The sequence below is a fragment of the Pteropus alecto genome, unplaced genomic scaffold (genome assembly GCF_000325575.1).
Source record: "Pteropus alecto unplaced genomic scaffold, ASM32557v1 scaffold195, whole genome shotgun sequence".
NCBI lineage: Eukaryota > Metazoa > Chordata > Mammalia > Chiroptera > Pteropodidae > Pteropus > Pteropus alecto.
The window spans coordinates 1285504-1311123 of record NW_006438073.1 but is presented as its reverse complement, the minus strand read 5'-3'; the positions used below and the strand labels follow the sequence as shown (position 1 = coordinate 1311123).

Genomic DNA, 25620 nt, shown 5'->3' with positions numbered 1-25620 from the left:
ATCTCAGTATTTTGGCTTTGCCCAGGTGTAAAATTCATTACTCTCCATGTCATAAGTATGCAAGTAAATTCACAGTCACATGCGAAAACTAAATAATGCTTATAAAATTCTTTAAGATCCGCGGATGAAAGCGACTACTGAAGTGCAGAATACTATCCGTTAACACTGAACAAAGTGGATCTTCCCGAAGAATAAAGTATGTCTTGGGACTAAATTCAGTATTTTGAAAAGCTACATTAAACATTTTAGGTGAAAAGTAATAATTACTGATAATTCTTCAATAGCCGACTTTCCTTTCCTAGGATATCTTGCTAGCTTACGTCCTTGGACATTTGTAGACCTCGGACAGAATATCAAGGTTCTTGGCTCAGAATCATCGCTGTACAGGGCTCTGAGAAAACAGATCACAGCAGCACCTGCTCCACCGAATCACTGACTCTCAGGGCTGGAGGGGTCTCCTGGTCCGGCCGCTCTTTTGTTCATTAAATTCCCTCTGCGATGTCCACACCAGTGGCTGCCAGCTCGTGCTTGATTTCTCCAGCGGGGCACTCATTACCCCTCTTCTCACTTTCTTCTGTCTAAAGATGAGTTTAAAAGTCGTTTTTGCAATCTTTGCATCTCTACAAGCCAAGGCCCGTTTTAGACTTCTGCTCGCCACAATCTCTTCTCGTACGCATCTTGGTTGCCCACTGCTCTCTGTCTATATTTTTGCACATCCTTTTTAAATCTAACCCCACTGGCAAAGCTCCAGATTTTCTGTGATAAAGACTTAAAACATCTGTGCAAATGTGTAAACGTTCACCCAGAGGTTTTAGTGCACGGTGACTTGCTAAGGATCAAAACCCCAAACCTGACGTGACTGTAGGGTCACATGTTCCGTATGCATTCTCAGAGTAGATCAATGGCCATTGCGTATTAGGCCAGAGAGGTCCTCTGCAGATCAGTGGAAACTCATGTCACAGTATCAGTCCCTGGCTCAGCTAATGACAAACTCATAGTGCCATTGAGCGCAGCTGGTTAGAATAAAGTAATGATGGGGCTTGTGGCTCCCAGTCCTGGTCTTAGCTCTCTCCTGCCCAGGTGGTCCTATGGACTGGCCAGTGCCTTTGGTGATGAGAGGGAGAGGCAGAAGGTGGTTGGCTCAGAAAAATCACTGCACGGGGCTCTGGAAAAACAGCTCCCAGTAGCATCTGCACGAGGGACACCTCATGCTGGAGCTCTGCCAGGGAGAAGAGACAAGGACAGAAGAAAGGTAGGAACCATGAGAAACAGGGCTCCATGGAAACCTGTTTTGGCTAAGGGAGGGAAGGGAGGCTGAAATGCAAAAGGAAAGGAGAGGACCATTCGGAAATTACTCCAGGCGTGCCTTTGGACGGTCTCCTCCCATGCATGGTCTCTCCACATGGACATCCAGTGTGTGTTTGAGGAAAGCCTTCTGCAAACCATGTGTGTGTGTGTGTGTGCGCGCGCGCGCTTGGGAGCGGAGGGTTGCAGGTAGGTGCAGGGGTGTGTACACACAGATAGGGCTTCCTGTCTGGCAGGAAGGAGCTGGCACTTGCTTGCTTATATCTCCCTTGGCTCAGATATTCAGGTAAGGGGAAAAGTACAAGAAGGGCTGGAGTAGGGCGTGTACCCAAAACAAAGGTAGGAGTGCACGCCCCTGAAATCTCACCCAGAGTTCAAAGAGGTAACAAAAGGAGTGTCTGCCCCAGGGTGAGTTTGACACACATGAAAATATATGCTCGTAAGTTTACTCTCAAGAATTTTACAGTGCAAATTAGGAGGCTGGTCCTGATAACTTGGCAATAAAACATCAAATGTCTCTCAGCAGGCATGGGAAGACGGTTTATCTTGGATCCCTGGGCAGCCATTAATACAATGAGGAAGGAAAAGAGGAGAAACCAGCCAAAATGAAAGTTTCAAGTTCGCAGAGAATTTTTCTTCTGGTCCAAACACAACAGACTCTCGTGAATGCCAGACCATGGGTGCAGGCTGTGAAATTCCACAGAAAGAGAATTCTCCTGATGTGAGATCTTCCTGTGGGAACCCCAGTTCTCAGAGGTTTTCACTCCAAATTTATCTGCAGAGGGTCACGTAGGAAGCAGCTGAGGGGAGCTCTTGAAAGGAGAGGACTTCACACAGTGATAAACTCTGAATCTCAGCTCACCTGAAACCAGTCCTTTTTTTTTACGCATTTGACACGGGACCACCCAAGAAGACCATTTTCATTTCACCAGGTATTGAATTTTAATGTTCACATAAGAATTCAATGAATTATTTACCAATAACAAGAAATGTTAAAGTGTTGCCTCCCCATCCAAATTAGTGGGGGTGGGGGGGGGAGGCACACCTTTCTCAACCTACCTCAAAAATAAACTTGTTTGGGGGAAAAGTAGTTATATTTTTCCTACTCAAAAAATGACTCTGAAGAATCGTTTGGAGCCGTTAGTAACTTAATGGCTCAAGAAACACAATGTTTCCCAGTTGACAGAAAGTGACGAAGCTACAGCGTAGGACGTGTCTGTACTGATGGCTCTCTCCTCTGGGTCCTCACAGACCTCGCTCGGCCTTGGCCAATGACACCTATGTCATAATTAGAGTTTCTGTGCCTGGCTATGCTTTACCTCCCACCTTCCACCTCACCGAAGGTCTTGAAGGAGGGGGCCCATCTCCTCCACCCTTGATTCCCCTAGAACCCCGGCCAGTGCCTTGAAGAGAGTGGGTGCTCCATACACATCTGATGAGGGTGGGAAATACGTTAGACACGGGCAGGTTGGAGTGAGCATCTGGTCAGAAGAATCTGATCCATCATTGGCCAGAAGGAGCCACTTAGTTTCTGAGCAGAGGTGACAGGGAAATTATACCCACCAGAGTGGGCGTCCAGACAAGAAGCTGTTGTGTGTGGCAATGAGCAGAGGGACTAGCAAATCTAAACCATCCCAAAAGACAAGCAGAGCTAGGTGACCCTGTCAAGAGGATGGAGGACATGAAAGTGTCCAGGTTGGCTCTAGTTTACAAGATCAGATGAGTGACAGAGACGCCCTCTTAACAGACAGTTATGAGGATGTGGGGGAAATAAAGTCACTGTTGGTCACAGTAAATTGAAGAGATCCCCAAGCCAAATGTCCAGGTGGCAACCGTGACTCAGAATGGGAGTCAGGGCTGGAGATTAAAACCCAGAAGTGACTCTCACAGTGACTTCTCCCGAAAAGAAAAACTGTATCACGGGAAGAACAAGGGGGAGGTACCAGGCACTCCCCCGAATCTGCCCGTTGGAGTTGGGGGCAGAGGGTCCAGCGAAGGACACGCAGAAGGGGCTGCCCAGGGCCCGAGGGAACCAGGCGAGGCTCTGCCAGGTAAGCGGTTGGGGGGGATGGGGGGACTTTCTCGTGGGAACAGGGCAGCAGCGACAGCGTTGGGACAAGTGAAGAGGAGAATGAGGCCTGAGGAAAGAGAGGGCAGCTTTGTTAAAGGCAGCCATTCGCCGACCGCGAGATGACGCTCGGGCAGGGTGGTGGCAGCAGAGGGCAGACGCCGGGCCCAGAAGGCAGGTCAGGAAGAGAGAACACATGAAGACCTCGCAGCAGAGGCCATGGGCTGCGCTGTGGAGGCCGCTGGGGAGCCTCTGGGGGGAGCGGATTACGGAAGGTTGTAACGATCCTTAATCCTGAGCATGTTCATCGAACTTCCAGACGTGCAACGGGCATCCCAACTCGCTTCTCCGGGAGAGACAGGTCCACCCATTACACATCTGAATGGCCCAGACTTCTGGGTACACGGTGCTTCTACGGCCAAAGCCCGCCTGTGCGCAGAGGAAGAGGCCGAGCGTGGCAGCGCCTGCTGCTGCGGAGCACGTGGACAGGCAGCGGGGCACCAGGCCCCGGGCACGGTGCGTTTCTCGAGCTCCGAGTGCTGATGCAGGTGTCAAGGCCGTAGCTCCAGGACGGCCCCAGGCCTGAGAAAGCTGCTCATGCTGCCCGCGGGGACTGTGTACAGAGAGCAGATGGCCTGCAGGCTCCCAGGGCAGCGTGCACAAAGGCCAGGTCAAAGGGATGGACAGCGGCACTGTGTTCCTCACAAGCGGACGGCGACTGTGGGTTGTCACAGCTGAGTCCAGTGGAATCTGAGCACTTCTGCTGGGAATACTGGTGAGTGGGCCGAGGAGCACAGATGCTGACATCTCCCGACTTAGGGGACATTCACTCTCAGAGGCTCCCACCCTAGCACACCCTTCACACTGTGGAGAACGTCACAGGGACCCCCCGTCCCCATGCTTCGCATGGCTTGGGTACTGTAGAGGTACAGGAATGGGAGGCGCTATAGTCTGAATGTCCATGTCCTCTCCCCCCAAATTCTCATGTCGAAGTCTTAACCCCCGAGGTGCCGGGGGCGTTCCAGAGCCTGCTCTTGCCCCTCCCACCGTGCGAAGACACCGCAGGAAGGTGCCATCTGCGAGGAAGTGGTTCTCACCAGACACCGAATCTGCGGGGCCATGATCTTGGACTTCTCAGTCTCTAGAACTGAGAGAAATAATGCCTGCTGTTTATAAGCCACTCGGTGTATGGCATTTTTGTTATAGCAGAATGAACAAACAGGCCTTAAAGGAGCCTGTAAAGTAGCCAGAGCTTTGGAAGCCTCCCAAAGGCCTACGAGTTTAGAAGCATCTGGAAAAAACAGTGGTGAAGCGTTTCTGGCCTGGCAATTCTACCATTTAATAAAGAATAACTATAGAAACCCATAAAATTTCATGAAATATTGCTTTTACATGCAACTCCCTTCAGCAAATATTTTAAAATTTCCAGAAAATATCCACTGCCTACACGTCTTTGTTGCAATTTGTATGTCTCTTATCTTCGAGGGGAAAATACGTAGTTCCGCTGAACTCAATCTTTAGCGTGACGATCACTAAAAGTAAATGACACTCAGATAACTCTTACACATGCTCGGCGATGCCAGTGGGGCACCCTACACGCCCCCTCACTCAGCGCGCACACGCCCCTGCCATCAACGCACTTTTATTGCCTCGATTTATAGAGCAGGAAAGATAAGAGGAGATGGGGTCCAAGGTAACAGCCCGAATGTGATAGAACCGGGATTTGGACCCAGATAGTAAGACGGTCTGCGTCCTTGACCACTGTGCTATCCCGCCCCAAGTGCGAGGACGTCCCTGACCTAGCCGAGTGCCCGGTCTAGCAGGAGGGAGAGAAAAGTAAAAAATGCAATACGGACATGATGTGGTTACTGTAGGGACAGAGGCATGTGTAGGGACCATGGGCACATGGGGGAGGCCTGCAGCCCGGTACAGCGGGTCCCAGAACGGCTGCTCGGAGGGACTAGCGTATGAGTAAGTCTTGCACGGTAGAGAGGGAAAGAAGGGGGCCGGAGATCGTGCCAGATGAAGAACAGGAAGAGCAAAGACACAGAGGGACATAATAGATGATGGGTCCGAGGGTGAGGAAGGGAAGTTCGGAGGGGAGACTGAGGAGGGAGGTAGGAAGGGGCCGCAGACTGGGAGGCTGGGTTTAATCCCGAGGGAGAAGGGGAACCATCTGGGGGTATTCCCTTGGGAGTGACATGGTTGGACATGCACCTCTTTTTATGCAGAAGGCGGGAGAACCAGGGTAAGGCATGAAGCCTGATTAGAAGGTTGATGGAATGGGCAGGACGTGAGCAACAAGGAACAAAAGAGTTAGAAAAAGACCGTTTCTGACACTAATTTATTTTTTCTCTGTACAACCCCCCACCGACGTGACAGCCCCTGCCTTGTAGGGAAGCTGAATATATGTTCGTTTAGAAAAAAAACAAAGGCAAGGGAGTCCTTTTAGAATGTTTTTGGTGGGAGCTTAGCCTTTCAAACTGAACCCCTTATTATCTGACTTTCTCTTCCATCAGAATCTCTGCAGGGGGCAGTGCCCAGAAGGAGCAAACGAAAAGCTTCTGTGTTAAGGAGCTGGTGGCAGAAAAAAGCACTGACAACCTCTCCACACCAAGCATTTGACTTCTCCCAAATAATCTGAAAAATTCTTGAATGTAATGCCAAGGTAGTTACAGGGCGAGACATCCCTCATCGCCTCGCCAAGTTCAGGATGGCCTGCCCATGAAGAGCTTGTGAAAACATGCAGGTACCAGCTGAGAGCAAACGGAATGCACTACTGACCTTAAACTTGATCCAGAGAGCTGAAGAGGAAAGACTTCCAATCCTGCTAGACTTAGAAGCTCCGTGATCGTCTGCATCATTCTGTCCTGGAAGAAAAGAACAAGGGGCCTTGTGAAATTACCGATTCATACTCCATTAGACAAAAAGCTCACATGTCGTAGACAAGACGAAGCACAATTCGGAACAAACTACTGCTATGATCCATGCAAAACCTTCTTTCTTGAGGCTTAATTTATACAGATGACCTGACTTCGTTTTGGCTTTCAGGTCGGCGCAAGCGTCACTTAGTGTTTCTATGTGATGGTCGCAGGAGAAAAGGTTCGAGGCGCCCACTGTATTTGAGTGAAACTCTGCAGCTGAGACGTGTTTTCATTGGAATGTTATCTCCGCTTTGGTTGATACATTCCAGCGAATGTAAAACAAAGGATTCCAAAGTTCACCTTTGGTGTCGCAGGATTTTGGAGATGGGTGGGGGTCTCTTGTTCACAGATGAAGATATGAGACCGGGAAGGCCACCCCGCCCACAACTTAGCAGCCAGTTCCTGGTGAATCGGAAGTTCACCGACCAGTGATCTTTCTGAAATACCAGCTCTTATGAAGACTTTGGATTCACAAAACACTAAATTTCATGTTGATTTTAGACTTAGTCTATAATTTCTTGAAATGTGGAGGTAATTTTCATTTTTGTAAAGAAATTCTAATAATCAGCTCAAGTCTCCACTTTTCATGGGGAAATGAGTCCCACCGGGGTATTACAAAAGGGACTGTCCCCCATGACCTTCCCCTAAAGGGCAATTTGTCCCTGGCTCCATGGCATCTTGGAAAATCTTAAAGTACTGGAGCTGGCCGAGGCCTTAGGCTAATGAAGTTCAAAACTTTCACACACAAAAACTGCAGGGCAGTCAATGAAAAGAAGAGCCAGAAAACTCTAAAGAAATGTGTGTTCGCTTTCACACACAAAAACTGCAGGGCAGTCAATGAAAGGGAGAGCCAGATCCGGAAAACTCGAAAGAAATGTGTGTTCATTGAGCATCTGCTGGTGCTCAGCCCCGTGTCCCCTGCTTTCGATGCACGATCCCGGCTCATTCTCGCGACCGCCCACAAGGCATGCGTGGGCACAGAGACTTGGTCGAGTTCTTCGGTTCAACGAATATTAATCTGAGCATCTGCTACATGCAGGCGCCAAGGTAGGTGCTGAGTACGCAAAGGAGAAGCTGATGGCGTCACTCCCTGCCCACAGTGAGGTTGCAGTCGGGCACGGATGAGGGAGGAGAGTGGGGCACTTTCATTAGCCCTGCGTTGTCCAAACAGCAGCCTGAGCCTCCTTAGAAGGTCACGAAATTAATTTAATGGGCCTCGATCCGCATTAAAAATAAATAAACAAATGAAGTAGAACGGAACAGCAGTGAATGGAAAACACCATAAATACACGTCTGTATACCCGTATCGACCATATATACGTCTGTGTGTACTGGTTTTCAATGTTAAATGTATTTTCTTTTGTGGCCATGGTGGAAAAAAGTGTGAAAGCGATAGAGCAAAGTGACAGAGACTATTAGAAGTCGATACAAAATGCTGAGGGCAAAGAGGAGTGTCGCCTGCCCATCAGTTAGCGCCTAGCTCCAGAGTGAGCTGAGTATGATCTCGGTTCCTCACTAAGAAGAGGTCTCCTAAGGGTGGGATGCCCACATCTAATGCTCAGAGCTAGGAAGAGCTTGAGAAGGACCAGTATGAAATTTCAGGGACTAGAGAGGGGAGCGATGGGGGTCCCTTCTCTTGCGGCCAGGGAAGGAGGGTGGGTACCTATGAAGCCACGAGAGGCATAATGACAACAGTTCTGTGCTTGCACAATGAAACCAGGCTTGAGAAGAGAGGATTAAACTTCAAGATGATGGAACTCAACACTAGCCTTCATCGCTAGAACTGTGCGAAGTCTACAAGCACCTGGAACAAATTCCCACCATCTCACTGCTCAGATGGTACATTAGAGCTTGCGGAGTCTGGAAGGCAGGAGACAGAGAAAGCTAGACGTGGGTCCTTTAATTTAGGGGTCCCAATCCCTGGGCCACAGACCGGTACCAGTCCATGGCCTGTCAGGAATCGGGCCGCACAGCAAGAGGTGAGCGGTGGGCAAGCCAGGGAAGCTTCATCAGTATTCACAGCCGCTCCCCAGCACCGGCATCACCGCCTCAGCTCCGCCTCAGATCATCAGGCATCAGATTCTCACAGGAGCACCTGTCCCTGGTGCCAAAATGGTTGGAGACCACTGCTTTAAATGATCTTAACCTCCAGAGAAGCATCTCCCTTGGGATGGCAGGTTACTGTGATCTCCCTCACCAGCATAAAATCGTGATGAAGTGTTCTGTTCTTTTAATAAAACTTCCTTTGGACACATTCTAGGTACCGTGTTTACAGGTCGAGGATTTGTGGCAATGCATTAGACTGCTGCAGGGAGATATTTTCTCAGGTTTCTGAGTCAGGATTCAAATCAATGTATTTGATTGATAAATAGATCCTATTCATCGTACGGATGAAGAAGCAGAAGGAGAAAAGCTAATGACTTGCCTGGCATCGCACAGCGGCAGAATCGAGGGGATCGAGGATCAGACTCCTGGGACACCCGAACCTTTGCATTTTAACTGCTAAGCTTGCTCGTGATTTTGCTTGCTGGATTGCTTTTTCTTAACAGAGCTATAAGCTGTTTTCTATTCTTCATCCAGAACATAGACGGTCATAGGCAATGAAGTGATTATCTATATCACAAAATCAACAGTATCGTTCAGAACATTAGCAAAACAGCTTCCTCCTTTCTATTGCTAGGCTGGATTCAAAAGAAGTTTTTTGACTTCTTCGCCCCTTAATCTATATCTATTTTTAGGTTTTACCATGTTTCAATTAGAATTAGGTGCGATACCACTTTGTTTTCAGGAAAAAGCCTCAAAATGATAGCTAACAGAAGAAAACATAACTAACGTGAGTGTGTCGCTGGTAGCATTTAACTCGAATACTTTAAGTTCTGCTGAAAGATTGTGCCATAGAAAAATTATAAAAGGGTGGAGGAAGTATCTACAGTTTTTTAAAGTATTTAAAAAGATATTACATATTTTTAAATGCGTAAGGTTAAACTTTCAAATCTAAAGACGCACAGTTGGGAGCTAGAGCTATGAAAAGTTAGACAGAAGGAACTGATCACCCCAGAAGTCCTGAGGAGCGGGTGCTTGTGGGCAAAGAAGGGTCTGCGATTGGATGCGGCACGTGGAGGGGGCTTTGGGAGTTAGTGGCCGGGTTCCATTTCTTGGCGTGGGTACTGTTCCCCTGACAGTAATTCGTGACGCCATGCACTTCTTTTGTGTGGCTTTCCATATCTGCGGGTTTTTTTTTTTCCTCTTTGAAGTAGAGAGATTTAGATAAGGAAATCATTTTTCTGAAATGGGGAATTCACAATACAAGGATCATTTGCTACCGTCCTGTCTCGTAGGACAAAAGAATGAAAATTACAGCCCAGGTTCCCTTCGCTCGCCATCCAAAGGGCTGGATTTCCGGGGGCTGTGAAACGCTGTGTCAATCACGAAGTGGTTTTAGGTACTAGCTGGCTCCTTCCGTAGGAATGTGTTCAGAACGGTTTTGAAGGCAGGTTAAGTCTGCGATGCCAACAGATGGAGGTTTTATTAGCTTTGGAATTAAATTTTTAAATGTTTGAATACCCGAAAGGCACATGTTTTTCAGCTTTATTTCTTGCTTTTAGGTTTCAATTGTGTTCAGAGCAGCTCAAAATTTCCTCTCCAAACAAGAACAGTCAAGATAAACCGCAGGTAAATTCTCCTAAACGACAAGAGACAGCCAGCAGTCCCATTTACTGCAGACTACCTGGGGCTGGGCTCCCCGCCAGCGCTGGCAAAGGACTCTACTGTACCTCCTAGCCATGCTCCTGGAGCGAGGAAAAATAACAGACCGCAGAGGACACAAGCCACGGTTATGCGATTCCAGGTCTCTAGAGTCTGACTTTGCGCCCTGTTCTGTAGCTGAGTAAAATACTTCGCCCCTTTCTGTTTATGTGCACAGAGGGCTGTTTGACAGAGCGGCACAGAGAGCGAAGGCAAAGCCACAGCCACGTGGGCCAGAACGATCTGCGATCACGACGCACGCGCCCGAAGAGGGAGGAAGACGGTGAGCGACGTGTTTCCTTCCCGACATTCTTTAAAATAAACGCGTGGCCCTGGAGGAGGCAGCCTGACATTTTTCCGCGAGATGAAGAAGTGTGGAGAAGCACAGATCTCTGCGCACTGCCTGCTGTCTGCCAGGCCCCCTTCCAGACCACGGCTTGGCCGCTGGGTCCCAGGGGCTCAAGTATCTGGACATTGTCTACGACACGGTTGTCTGCACTGCTTGGACACCCCCCGAGGCTCACTCCGCTTCCACCAGCCCTCCCGCAGTTGACGCGCAAGAAGGTGATCTTCTCTGCCACATTCAGCAGAGACCCTGCATCCTTCGAGCTGAGTCTCGGGGCGCTCAGAAATGCTGTGACGGTTTAAAGACCCCAGTCACATTGGGGCGCAGCTGAGAGCAAGCCGAACCTACGTTCTGGTCTGACACACTTTGAGGCTATTTCCCCTGAAGCATGTGAGCAAAATCCACATATGTTTTAAAACAACTTATGATTGCTGTGAAAGACTATAAAGGAACGTATTTTCTTCGTCCGCTCCTATGAGTCCATCCCTTCTCATGGCTGAATCCACGTGTCACTCCGCGTTATCACTTTGGACAAGACCGAGCACCCGTGGCAAGGGACACGTTACACACGAGGAAGCCTTAAAACATAACCACCGACAAAAAGTTGGATTTTTCCCACTGCCGTCAGAATGGCATATAAGAGCATAATCTCTCAAGTCCTTTAAAAGGAAAAAAAAACAACTCTCGTTTTCAGCATGACAAGACACTCCCTGCAGAACACGCATTATCTAACGCTAATGACCTGGCCGTAGAAGGGCTCTATCAGATGATTAAACCTTGCAAGTCTATCAAATTCTCATCCTAAACACCTTCATTCGTTGTTAAGAGCAATAGCCTATGAATAGGTGGAGCGGAAGGATAAGAAGGACATACAGTAGCTTTAAGGAGTAACCTACTGCTATTATTAGTGCCTCCCCCTGGAGCTGTGCAGCACACAACCTGTAAGGTCACACGTAGCAGCCCTGATTATACTTACGATGTCAGAATACACTCTTTACAATATGTATGGCATATTACGTATACCACAAAAACAATACGTATATTACGTATTCTACATAAACCAGTTCCTTCTACCATCGCTGATGCAAATCCTATTGCTTAGTTAACTCCTATACACTGAGATGAATTATCATAAACCGACGTAAATAAGTTAATTACATTTAGTGCCCAAGTGTTAGGATCTCTTTTCCTTTTAATTTTTGAGTATAAACCTACTTGAAAGTCAAAATTAGTTTCACATTAGTCACCAAATATTGGGGCAGGATTCTAATCTTACCTTATAAATATTTCTCAAGTCTCTACCTTCCCAGGCCATCTAATATCTCTTCTGGACTATTCCAGTAGTTTTCCAACTGGCCTTCCAACTTCTAGTCTCTCCCAAACCAGTCAATCTGTCACATTATAGCCAGAATTACTTCCTCGAGTACAGAAAGATTTAGATCACTCTGTTTTAGAACCTTCAATGGCTCTATATTCCCCAAAAGATAAAGTTCAAACAAATCAGTGAGGCATATGACTGGTTATAATCTGATCAGCTCATCAGTCTGGGCTAAAATAACTTCTAAGACTAACCAACATTTTTGTATCCCTTCCATAAAAATCCATTGGGTCCTATTTAAAACACAGTGGAATTCAGGAAGAGTGAAGAAAGTCAGTAAAACCCACTCCCAAATCTCAGTGTGCAAACACTTTGGCTGGAGATATGGACATGTCAATAAATAATTATGACTGACCGTGGTGACTGCAATTGGGCCCTAATCTGGTGTAGCGGTCTCATGTCCAGTGAATTCCCATGTGCTCATTGTTCCTATTCTCCAACCGTGTTGAATTTTTTGCTGTGTGCCAGGTTTTGTGATACTTGCATATCTCTGCTTCATCTCCAGTGCTGGGGACACGCTTTCTGAGCCTCTGGCCAGTGAATCCCTATTCAGCCTTCGAAACTCTGCCCAGTATCCCCTCCTCCAGAAGGCCCACCCTGATATCCCCTAGGCATAATTATTTGCTTCTTTTTCAGGGATGCCTATTCCTCGTTTATACCTTCACTGTATCAGATTCTTACATTGTGCTGCAATCATTGAAGTGTCTCTGCTTTCAGCTACCGTGAGGGCAGCCCCTGTGTTTGAAGTTGTGGCACACAAGTGGATTAGGAACAAAACGTAGAATGATAAATGCCGGCAAGAGTGAAGTAACTTAGTTATTAATGAGCCCACAATTCCCTCTGGGTTAAAACTGGTCTTTCCCAAGAAAGATGATTGAGACAAATAGAAAATTAGAGGGCGCATTATCCGCAGATTAGCGATTGTACATAAATATTCGTAACCGTTCACAAAGAGAGGCGGGTGACATGACATAGACATTGGCCACTGCTGTGGATGCTGTCCAGATGAGCAGAGGGGCTGGAGGGCAGAAGGAAATCGCCACTGCTCACCCTGGCCACAGGCGGCGGTGGGAAGCATGGTTTCTTCCCCAACGACTGGCATCCCCCCACTCAACTCCCTCCCCGCCATGACCCTGAGGTACCCTTCTCCACAGATACAGGGAGGACCTTCCATGCCTGATCCAGCCCTCGGCCTGCTCCTTTAGCTCACTTCTTGGCGCTCTGATCTCAGCTGAGGCACAGATTACCACTTGTCCACCCCCCGCCTCGAAATGGTCTGATGTGATCACAGGACAGGCTCCAGACAACCAGGTGTCATGTCAGCCCCTTATTACACTGACTCCAGCTTCTCTCCTCTATGAGGTCACAGCAGCGTTTTGCAAGGCCTGCAATCTAGCCAGGTTTTATGTCCCAAAGCCTCCAGATAAACCTCAGTTAAGTCAACTCTGGGGGAGGGTAGTGGTGGTGGGGTTGAGGGGAAGGGGGTAATCTTCATTTCACAAAAGAGAAAGCTGAAATTCAGAGTGGCTTACCCCACAAATATTCACTAAGTAAAAGCCATTCTGCTAAGTTATGAAGAAAACCAAAGATATGCTGGTAAAGTCTGAGAGAGACACGCCCCAGAGACTGCACAGCCACAGCCCCCGTGAAAGAAACTTTGCTCCCCGTTTCTCAGACGAAGTAAACAGCACTACTTTTGAATTCGTTATGTAAAATTAACTTCAGAGAAACAAGGAGCACAGCCTGATAAAGTCTGGTTAGGAAGAAAAAAAAAAAAAAGTTCCAGAACTACCAATCTACCATATCCAACCCCACAGCCTTCCAGACTGAACATGGCGTTTGCCCAGAGAGCATGTCTGTCTTCCAGAGACAGCCCTGTGCGGGGCCTGGAAGGACCATCAGCATAAGTCTCGGCTTCAAAAGGAGCATAATCACCATTTCTGTAAACGCTCCCCTCCCAGATAAACAACCGGGTCCTCAGTTGAAGATGAGTCATGTCCCATCGCCCAAGTTCCCCCAAACCATACATTCCTCTCACGGTCCTCGGCGGTCATCTGCATACATCGTAACCTAAACCAAGGCCATTTATAAAAGGGCTCATGTTTAACTTTATTCTGTTTAATTCCAGTGCTTTCTTCCAGTATGCAATCTGTACATAATTAAAATCATATTGCAGCAAACGTTGAACGGTATGATAAGTTTTACCATATGTATACAATTGACTAGCTGTAGGATTTGGCATGCCTGCAGTGATCCATTAAGAGGGGCGAGCCTGGCTTATTTTGGAGGATACGTTGTATGTTTTGGATCAGTTCTGTTTTTCACTTCTACTCATGTTGTCCATGACGCTTAACCCTTTGTCAGTGGTCACCAGGACAAGTTCCTGCATTTCCACAACGAACACCACTGTGCCCTGGCTCAAACACTAGTTGGCTCATGGAGGAAGGCTCCTTTGAAAAATGTCCAGCTTCTGAACCAAAATTAGCTTTCTCAGTCTTGACAAAGGCTAAGCAGATACCATCAAATTCTCCAGAAGCAAGGGGAACTGAACAGAGAAAATGCAGATGGAATCATGGCTTCTAAATCCTAAAGGCAGAGAGCACTCCTTGAAGCTCGAAAGAGGTAATTTTAGGACAAAAAGAAGTACTGCACTCCTGTAGATGAGAAAAATATGAAACTGATGTCCCAGGAGGCAGCAGATAACATATAAAGAGATTCCAGGAGTTAGCAAAGGTCATGCTGACAGATCTCACCTTTGAGGAACATTCCTGACATTCTGAGACTGAGGGGGTTAGGGGGAGGAGCCTATCTTTCCACCTTACCAGGGCTCCACTCCCCTCAGCAAAAAGCCTGAGGCCTTTGTCGGAGGAAGAACTCTAGGTCGGGTAGGCCTCCGGTCTGACTTTTGGTCACTGCACTCAGACTCCATGTAATTTGTAGTCGATGTAGCTGGTAAGTGGCAATTTTGCTTTAAGACATTCTTCAGTATAGATTTCAGAATGAACTGAAGTCTCTCAACATGTGACATGAAGAAACACATGTTCTTAATCTGTGGGTTTAAAATTGTTTTAGAATTACATCAATGAGACATATCCTCAAAATAAGAATCAGGCCACCCACCCTCACACACGGGAGTATAGAGTTATGTAGGATAATACAACTTTCCAGCTTAATGTCTTACAAGTCAGTTGCTAAAATTCTTTAAAAAGGGACTTTTGTTTGGAGCTAAAACAACAGCAACGACAACAACACAACAACAAAAACAAAACAAAACAAAAACAGTAGGTTGGAAGCTGGTTGGTATGAGTTTGTTGCTGGAGGCAGGAGTCTAGCTAAGCTGCTCGGAGGATAGAGTGAAGGCCGAGGTACCCAGCACGCCCAAGGAAGGGAGCTGAAGAAATAAACGCCTTCCATTTTTCCATCAGATCAAGTTCCCAAACCAGAACTGAAATCCTTGGTTCTCAGTTCTCAAACACGAAGCCGCAGAAGATTAAGATGAGAAAACTGCCAAATGAACCTCAAGGACTCATCTCTTTAAACAGGAAGGTGTCACAAAGTGCTTCAAGATCGTTTGAAAGACAAACGTTTCGTCTTTAAAACGTGGGTGCACGGTAAAGAGTGAAAAACGTGACAGCTCACCAGCCAAATGAAGAAACAAATAGGAAAATGGAAAGTAGGGAGAAGCTATGGCAGGAATAACGGCCTAAATTTAGAGAAAAGGAGAACAGGTGAGGTGAGGATAGAACTAAGTGGGAAGAAGAGCTCCAGATCATCACTAAGACAGGAAGTAAGGGTCCTAGGACTGCGCCACCGCCATCAATAAAGCCTTTCACCTGTAATTAGCCTCTTGCCTGCTCTAGTGCATCCTCCTCACACAACGTCACGAGGTAGGCAGGAAAGGACGAACGCCCCCAGTCTACCCACGAGGAGACAGGCTCAGAAGACACTCGTTTGCTAAGGTCACAACATGAATAACTTGTGACCTCCTTGAGTCCTAAGTTCTTTTTCCTTTAAAGTGCCTTGTTTCTTGACTTGTTAATGTGAAGGAGAAAGTAGAAAACAATTGTTTTTCACCTTTCACCACCCCACCCCCCTTTCCTACATCTATTATATAAAGTAAATGGGCTCCAAATATCGTTTCCCCCCTTTGGAAGATGCGATTAAATCGTTCGAAGAGAAGTAACTGATTTAGAGGATTTATCAGATTATTTGTGAAGTGATACCAAATCTCCCCGTCCTGTTTCATTATCTCAGCAGTAATAAGAGTAAGGGGGAAATGACAGGGCCTTTCAGGGGACGAGAGTGAAAAGTCCTTCTTTCGTGTTCTAGTTCTTTCACTAAAGACAAAAAGGAAAAATGCCACATTCCCTTTGGGGACCTGCCGCTGGGACCGGCGAAGATTTCAGGGGCACGCGATGGCTTTCTTTGGCATCAGACAGGGTTACTAACCGATCGGAGGAAACCAGAACAATAGCTGCGAAATGAACTGTACAAAAGAAGCAAATATTGCAGTTATCACAATCTTGATTCTAAAAATAAAGAAGTGACTCGGGAGTGTTTCAGGGCAGAACGATTCATAGATTAGCCTGAACGGTCAGTCTTCTCTCTTTTTCCGTGGGTTAGTCCCTAATGTTTTTCTGTCTTTCTCCAGCTCTAGGTGAGACTTTGTGTAATGTGTGTCAACTGGTCTATAGATAAAAGCCCATTGGAAACCAGCTCCTTATTTAGTCGACACATTTTAGGATTTCTTCCCCTTGCCTAACAAAATATATTTTGATCTTGGATATTTCCTCCTGACCACATCTTGCATTTGGCTTCTCAGTTCAACTTAAGCTTGTATGCCCTATGCCACCTACTGGGTAGAGTTGGACAATAGCAGATCTTCTATTTTCTAGCTCCTCTTCATTTAGAAAATAAGAAAATACGTCTTAGATTTAAGTAGGAAAACATTAAGTTAGAAGTAAGAATTACTTTCCTATGACTCCAGAGAGTCCAGTCTCCACAACTGCATCTATCTTAACTGATAGAGAAGCCTAAGATGCTTTCACCAAAATAGCTACTCTGTATTATCCTGATAGAGTATCCACAACTTTCAAATCCATTCTTTCTGCAGCCTGGGAAAACTGCAAGAAATTGAAATTGTCCATGCTCAGGAGGTGGTTCGGCTGAGAATTGATAAGTGACAGGGTGAGAGGGGCTCTGCCCGGACCCCAGAGAGGCAGGCTGGCTGCCCCTCGTGCTGCCATAATCCTATTAAGCTGTTCCCAGCACAACAGTCTAGTTTTGACGTGAGCGGCTGTGGATAATGAATGGGTCTTTGGTTTTAAGTGTCTCTCAGCTGTAGAGGTAACACCAATCTCAAGCTCAAGGACTCATCAGCATAATCAAACACTGATTTCAAGGGCCCTGAAAGAGCCCACCTCCCCGACAGTCCTCTGTTCTAATAGTCACAGAATGTTCCTTGGAGAAAGGGGGCCTTGCCTTATTTGGGCAGAAGCAATTTACTCGGTTCACTAGAAACTCATCCTGTCTAGACTACAGGTTGTCTCAAGTGTACGAGTGAAGAAGCTCTCTGCAGTTCCCTTGCCTAGGTAAAGGCCTCAGGTTCACTCTCATAGCAATTATAATCAATTTCAAGGTGTCCTTCGGGTAACAAAGGATGCTGAGACAGCCGCTTCTTCATTAGGCAAGAAAATTAAATAGAAACCTATTGTGAGCAGAGCACCCATTGGCTGACGCCGGCTCAGTCCCCGGTGGATGACGGCCAATCTCGATGAATGGAGATGCCTTTTGTCTAGCTGTTCTATCAACTGCTGACAGAGGGATGTGAAAATATCCAACTATGGTTATAGATCTGTCTATTACTTTCTTAAATTCTGTCCATATTTGTATTTTAAGCTCTGTTACTAGACTGTACAGATTTTTGGTTGTTATGAATAGTTCCCTGGAGAATTGCCCCTTAGTTCCCTCCAGTAATGCTCATCAACCTGAAGTCTGTTTTATCTCATGTTAATATGGCCACTCCGGCTTTGTTGTACTGTTTGTGTGACATGCTTACTCCATCTTTTTTACCTTAGTCCTATCTGTACTTATATTTAAAGGCAGCATGCCATTGGGTCTCTATTTTTCTCCAGTCTAATAGTCTCTGCTTTTAAATTGGCATGTTTAGTCCATTGATATTTAATGTCCATTATTGATGTCGTTGGATGGAAGTCTGCACCTCTGATATTTCTGCTTGTCCCACATGGGTGTTTTAAAATTCCTCTGCTCCTTTCTTATCTTTTTCTGGAATAATCAAATATATTTTTTTTAATTCTATGCTCATTTCCCTTCTGCCTTTTTCACTGTGCCTTTCCGCATTTTCTTCAGAAGAGCTAGTGTGATTTTATAACGAACAAAAACAAAAATCCTAACACCCCTTGTTGTTATGTACTGTATCAGTACATAAAACCATATAATCAGTTACTGAGGATGCTAAGAATCCCGACCTACCGCCCCCTCAAAGTCCTTATCAATAGGGAAATATAATTCTCCCCGACTTCTTAAGAGGCCTTCTAATGCTATGACTGTACCTACTACAAGAATTATGGAAGCTTTTCTCGAAGTTCTCTTCGTTGTGATGTTTACAGAATGTAAATCCCTGGATCTTCATGGCCTCCATCTGAAGAATTCAAATTCCTGAACTTCTATTTTGTTTCCTCATGCCGCCTCCAGAAATTTCCTCTCTACTCATACAGGTTCGCAATCCATTCCCTGAAAATATGTTTTAAAAGCAAGTTTTAGGCCTCGGAGAACCGAATAAATCTAAGGCTTGCAAGGAGCACCCTCTTGAGGTAGTCTTTATAATGATGTTAAAACCTGCATGAACGGATTGTAGCAGTTCCAGCTTCAGGAGTTAGAAAAATTAATCAAGAAGATATGCTACCTAAATTCTGGATGTAAATATATTTTGTTTAGGAAAAATTCTAACTTCTAAAAGACAAAACAACGTCTAGCAGAAAAATAAACACAGTGCCTCACTAAATACGTTCCCGAAACATAGAATGACAAAAGCTGGAAATATACCAACACCCAGAAAGATGAATGTGATTCGAGAGCTCTGGGTTTGAGTTGTTAGCGTTAGATATCGTTCCTGATGCTAAAGAAAGGCAAGCTTTCTCCAGAGAGAGAGAGAGGCAGTGGGTGTGGGCTTGGGTGTGTCACACAGTGTCAAGAGAGAGACTTCTTTCTGAGTCAGAGGGACCAGGGTTGAATATCGACTCCGTCACTTTTGAAGCTCTGTGACAGGTAAGTTCGTAAAGCCCCTCAAGCTATCTGCAAACTGGGGGAGATGAGAGGATTTATCTCAGAAGATGTGAAGAGAATCAAGCAGTAGAATGCAGTAAGGCCCTTAGCCAGGGTGCTTCTCAGAGCTAAATGCCTCTCTATTATCTATATGAGGGACAAAGCGCCATTAAAAAAAAAAAAAATCACCAAGATATTTCTTACATCTCTCATTATTTCTACACTTTCTACTTTGGCTAAGAGAAAACATATTTTTTTTCTAGGTTTTTCACCATCATGTGGGACATCATCGATGACGTTAAAATAATAACAATCACGGATTTCTTTAAGGTGGATACATACGAAACCTGAACAAGCACAGTCAAGTAGAAGTGTCAGTTAAATCACTTGCTTGGTTTTCACAGTTCAACCAAACATACTGGCTTATTAGAGGTTGCCTTACTGACATGATGCTGGAGATGTGGAAGGAACATTTTTCTATTTGGGAATCTGTGATGCTGTTCTAACTCCCTCTCACTCCAGCCTGGCGTCAGAAGAGGTGATGCACACCCTTTCGAAAACACAGCCACCAATGGAATATCGTCGGGAACTTCTTCATCGGCTCTTATGTATTTTTGTTTTGTTGTTTATTCGTTTTGTTTTAGGTCTCTGCCTCTGCCCACGTATTCGAACAGCCAACAAAGCTGGGAGACTGGCAGGAAAGTCTGCTGCACGATTTGAACAGTTTCGGAGAAATGAGAAGGAAAAAGAGGCAGGAAGCTAATGACCTCAGTTTCTAACAGATTAAACAATGGGTGCTGGGAAAATGCCCAACATGAAAGCTCCCACGGAGGAGAACTCAGATAATGAGAAGGTGGAGAAAGACTGCCTGGCCAGGGGGGACGGGGGAGGTAGGAGTCTGGGAGTCCCCGGGACAGTTCGGAAGCAACTTTGCAAGTGTCTTGCCACTTCCGTGGGACAGGCCCCACCCCCAGACAGGGCTTAGGACCACGGCTCTAGAACTGCAAACTGGGGCGTCAGGGCACACCGAACCTTAGGATTAACACAGCAGACTCCTGGGGCCTCAGTTTCATTTAGAGACGGGGAGGCGGTGCAGTCACAGAGCTAAGTACTTTGATACCATATAAACCATGACTTGTGCATCGAGCCTAAACGTTGGAAGAGGGTGCAAGGTTTGCACAGCTGTTTGAGATCACACAGGAGTTTTGAGATAAACGAGATATTTCAATGCTTGTGATCGACCACCGTTGTGCCCTTGGCCCCCAGACAGTGATTTACTTTTCCTCCTTTACCATTGAGGGAACCTGGATGGGAAAAGGTGAGACGTGTGACTGCAAAAATGCCAGGAAAATCCCCGCTCTCCCAGGGATGGCTTTGTGAAACCTCTTTCAGGCTCTCCCCGTGAACCATTCAAAGTGCCTCTAACGTGAAAGTCTTTCCTTGGGGAACTGGTGTGCATGGAGGATGTGCAGAACCTTCTGGAAGGTTCTAGATGTTGCCCCACTCAGGGGACTTTGACTCCTGCCACCGGCACTCCTGCCCAGCCTGGCTCCCCAGCCTTTAAAGGTGAGCAGGGCAGAGAGGAGCACTGGACCCAGGGACAGGCTGGACTTCCTCTGCTGTGAAGGACGAGCCACGTCAGGGACAGTCTGTACTTTCTCACCTTCCTCTCAGGATCTAGGAAGGCCTGGGAAGGTCCCAAAGGCGGGAACAGAAGCCACACATTGCATTTCCCAATGGCCTCACTGTGACATCTTTGCTAATCTTGTTACGTCCTAGATGGAAAACTTAAAAGGAAAGGCGATAAGCGGGAAGCTTTTAAAATCAGGAACATGTGGCTGAAAGCTTGCGATGCTGGCCTTTGCTTCTGCAAGATCACGGCTACAGGGAGCCATTTTCATTAGGATTGCCCGTGAAGCCTGTGGCAGTATCTGTCGTCTCGTGAGAAGGGACAACAGTGTGTGCGTGCACACGTGTGTCTGTGTGTGTGTTAAAAGGAGTAAATACTCTGCCGTTCAAAAGCACCCACCGGGACACCTCGAGTTCTGCATTTTCAAAACATTAACTGTCAGTAATCACCGCTCACACCCTGTGAAATAAGTAAGTGTAATTACGCCCGTTTTCTGATAAGAGGCCAGGCACTGCCGATTACTCCGAGCGCGTCTGCCTCCGTCCCGCTTACTCAAGGGAGACACCTGTTTAAAGTCAGTGGAAATCGAATTTGAGAGTTAAGATTTCAGATTGAGGTCTCCTTTCCATTTGTTAAGTTTTAAAAAGCAAACGTTTTAAAATCGAGGGCATATTGTAGCACAGAAAGAATTGGGATCACAGGAAAATCATTTGGTCCCCATCAGTTCTCATTTGCTTATCATGTCCCAAGGTCGCGTTCTCATGGCGCTGTGTCTGCGGGGACTGGCCACACTGGACGACGTGCAGAGATTAGGGACTGAGAGGGATGGACGAGGGCTGAAGGGACCCCCTCCTCCCCGGGAAGGAGAACGGGCACAGCTCGGGGGAACTGAGTGCCCGCGTGCTAATGCCAGGATCGCGTGCCCGAGGGCATCAGGAGCGGAGCTAGGCGCCGTGGTCAACAGAATCTAGATGCCCCCAGCCCCCACCTTGAGCCCGGAAGACACGAGAACCTTCCAGGGCTGCCTGACGCCTACAGATTTTCAGGAATGGAAACCCACTCCCTCCTTACGCTGCTTCCTCCGTTTCCCTCGGTGACTCTGAGAGGACAAACCGCCTCACGAGGTAGCCTGCAGGCCTCAGTTCTGTCCCTTCTTCGTCGGCCTATTCTGTCCTGGCGCCTACAAGGGCCATTTCCTAATGAAGTAGCGGCCTCCACGTCCTGAGTCACCACTCTGCTCCCAGCACCGTGCTATCTGACATACGCCATTGGATTAACCCTGACAAGAATTCTCGTCTCTGCTCCCCACCTACATCGCCCCTGACGGGGACACACAGTGCTCCTACTCTCTCATCCCCCTGGCTCGTCAGGACCCCACACGACCCCCGCTGGGCCCCTCCGCTTTGATGACTTTCTGCATCTAGGAAAATGGCACCACATCCATCCACTCAGAAATCCATGAGTCATCTTGACTTTTCCCTCCCCCATAGCCTGATACCCAGCCCACCAGGAAGCGCCCCCGAGGCTCTCTCCGGAAATATGCACCCACTCCTCTCATTTCTACTTCTCTCGTCTTCACGTGGCTCCCTGGACCTAGGAGAGAGCCTCTGAGCTGGTCTCCCTGCTTCTACACCTGGCCCTCTTCCATCTTTTCTCCGCATGGCGGCAGAAGTGATGTGAGTGGAACGATAACATTCTCCCACTTCACAGCCCCCAGGGGCTGCCATCGCCCCTGCAAATAAATGCAGACTTTAGTCTCAGCTGGACTATCGGAAGGAGTCTCTCCTTGACAACACTTTATTCCCGCGCACAGCCAGCCCAAATTTAGTTGTAATCAGTGCCATGACAAAAGCGAGAGTCTCCTTCAGACTCTCGCTTTTGTCATGGCACTGATTACAACTGAAATTATTTCAGCCGTTTCTCTGCGGCTTTCTTAGAACACATAGACCATGCACGTCGCTCATGCACCGGAATACGTGCCCCGTGTGGGAAGGGTGCTTGCTCACGACTGTCCCTGGCACCTCAACAAATGGTTGCTGAAGGTCGAATAAATGACTCATCCGGTACCCAGATTTTGTCCTGCCCCTTCGCTCCACCCCACCTACCTCATTCCACTCTCAACTTTCCAGCTCTCTTGGTTTTAGTGACATACTCCCACCAACAGCTGTCCTGCCAGAGAACCAAGACCAGACCTCCTCCTGGAGGCCTTCGGTTCCTGGTTCCCACCTCCCCAAGCGCCTCTGTCAAGACCTGCAGCATCTGTCGCCTGGCGTGGAATTCCTGAGCTTCCTTCTGTCTAGCCACGGCCACTTCAAGATGCAAGACGAGTTGTCAGCAACCCTGAAGTAGGAGGCCCCGTAACGATAAAGGGTTTCCAGTGATTCTCCAGGTTTGACAGTTTTTACTAACAATTCGTTCATTTCCTTTACCAAACTGCCAAAATATCTGGCAGGAAAGGAAGTGGCATTAGTCCTGGCTGGGGACTTGTCTGAGCACAAGAATGCTCTGCTCCCCTTCTCCCGGCTCCTGGCCTCCCCCGGCTCTGAGAGGGGACCCTAACACTTCCATGTGTTTACCTGTCCTTCTCTCACTCCTCTGGGGGACCCTGGTGGGCAGGGAGGTAGACAGACAGACGTGGGGGTTCAGCTCCAGCCCCACCATTTAAAATAGGCATGACACCAGACAAGTTACCTTACGCTTCTAAATTTCATCATAAGGATGAGAGACAATACTTGTAGGTCTGTTGAAAGGGTGAAGCGAGAAAACATATCTAAAGTGCTTGGTGTGGTACCTGGAGCATAGAAAGAACCCCCCACGTTAGAGTTACTCCTGTGTGTGCATCACGAGCGGGGCGTGTGTGACGATGGAGGGGGGGTAGGTGTATCGTTTCATGGAAAAACCCTGATACTAGTGACCTCCCTCCTTGAACCTATTTCTGCCAGAGGCTGGTCTCTATTGAGATCAGTTGCCCTCAGGGGTCCCACACCCCCTTCTAGCTGGCCACTCACCCTGCTCTCTTCCTTAGCGGGGAGGAGAAGGGAACTTGTTTCAAAGTGACCGACCGTCTGGCATCGAACCTACAGAATTTCATGCTGGTTTTGAGGGGACATTTTATAAGCTAGTCGAGGTCATTGAGGTTTTTACTGCGGTCTTCGAAGGGTCGGCGACCTCACAGAGTCAGGGGCTCTGTGGATTCGATGAGCATGACCCACACGCCATCCGCGGGCGGGTGATAACGCTGTGGAAGAGGACAGGGGGCCAGGCTGGGGGCCTCTCAAGCAGCTTGGCTCCGTAAAAACAGTAACATTCAATTGGGATGAGTCTTTGTTTGCGTTCTGTGATTGGAAATGACACCAATCTTCCCCACACGAGCATGTCGATTCTCTAAAGATGGTGGAATTTCTTAAATCAAAGTCGTCAGGAGGCAAATGCGTGACGACCCAGTGGACGTGAAAAAAAAAAAAAAACAGAAAAAAGCTCAGGCTGCTGCTGCTTACACAGCCGACTCTGATTATTCCAAGACTCTGACCGAGGGCCATGCACACCCGTGTATACCCGCTCTCTCCTCCCACTTCCCGTTTTCCGGGACAAGTAGGTAGAAGAAGAAAATGTAAAGCATAAATCAGTAAATTTTTTTTTTTTTGATGTTGACTGAAAACAAGGTTTTCCACAGTCTCCAAAGATTATAGAAATCTGGGTTCTTCCTCGGCGCCTGACACATGGACAGGCTTTGTGCAGCGGAAGGAGAGGGGTGGCCCCACGTGGCTCTGGGGGTTCGAGGGGCTGCTCCCCAGATTCATCCTACATGCGCATTTGCTCCCCGAAGCACGCCGACGAAACGGCAATAAAATGGATCGCAAGCCTTTGCTCAGCATCTTGTGTAAACGTTCCGGTGGCTGGTTCGAAACAGGAGCTCTGTTCCTCTCACCGTAAGTCAGAGTCTTGGAAACACACGACAGCAAGCGATCTGGCTTGAATGAAAAGGTCACGACTACCTCTTGGCTGGCAAAATCCTAAGATATTCAGACAATGGCACGAAGCTGTCACTCGGATTCACGAATGGGTGTCCTCTAGAGGCGCTGGTGGGACCTGGTGGGACTGGGCAATCAGGCCCCCTCCTCGCCCTGCTTCAAGGTGGCACCCTTGAACCACTAGACGGCATCTGCCCCCTTATGTCCAGTGCCCCTGAGTTAGGTCCAGGGGCTTTTAAAATCATCACAATGAGGCACCTTGAGCTCCCATGCCAGCTTTCACCTAAGCATCTCAAAGTTCCTTGTACGTAAGTGGAAATTATTAAAACCCTCAAAGGGGAAATTTGTGTTGATGGTTTCTGCTTCAAAGATTCCCAATCAGGCCAGTGGCAAGGATGGGGGACTGAGGCTGTCGATCACAAAGAGCAGTTTGTACCTGCCTCCCACGCGTGGCCACACGGTGCATTTTGGCTCAATATGGTGGGGACGACCTGACAGTCATATTTTACCACTGAAATCCAGAGTTACTGCTAAAAAGTAGATTGCCCTTGATTTTTCTTTCTTAACACAATTCCATCATAAACATGTAGTTCGAAAACGATGAAAAATTTAGAGAAACAGATTTGATAAAAAGAAATTCATTTCCTGAGATTTTGATAAGACATTTTTTTCTCTACTGAAACCTTTCTCCACAGTGACCTTGGCCCAGCTGAACTACACTCAAAAATTCGCTTCTCCATTAAGGACTCATTCAGCCCCTACTGTGTGTAAAGAGCACTGAGCGGAACACAAAGCTCAGACTCATATCCTGTCCTCGTGAAGACCACAGTCTGTTCGAGAAAAGAGGCCATAGATCGACCGGGGAAACGAGTAACTTCTGGACACAAACACGACCACGGTGACCCAGCCTTTGGGCACCGGCCTCACCGGACTATGACAGCTGTGATTACTGACCATTTGTTGAAAACGT

At 47.3% G+C, this 25620-nt stretch overlaps 1 protein-coding gene across 4 annotated transcripts in view; it reads right to left on the bottom strand.

Moving 5' to 3' along the window:
* SCAF8 (SR-related CTD associated factor 8) overlaps nucleotides 1-25620 on the bottom strand; it is a 192660-nt gene that overhangs the window by 21055 nt on the left and 145985 nt on the right. For all 4 annotated transcript variants that reach the window (XR_001517179.2, XR_003047256.1, XR_003047258.1 and 1 more), the window contains one exon: nucleotides 6158-6243. The gene's annotated coding sequence lies outside the window, so the exon portion shown is untranslated. The remainder of the gene's footprint in view (nucleotides 1-6157; nucleotides 6244-25620) is intronic.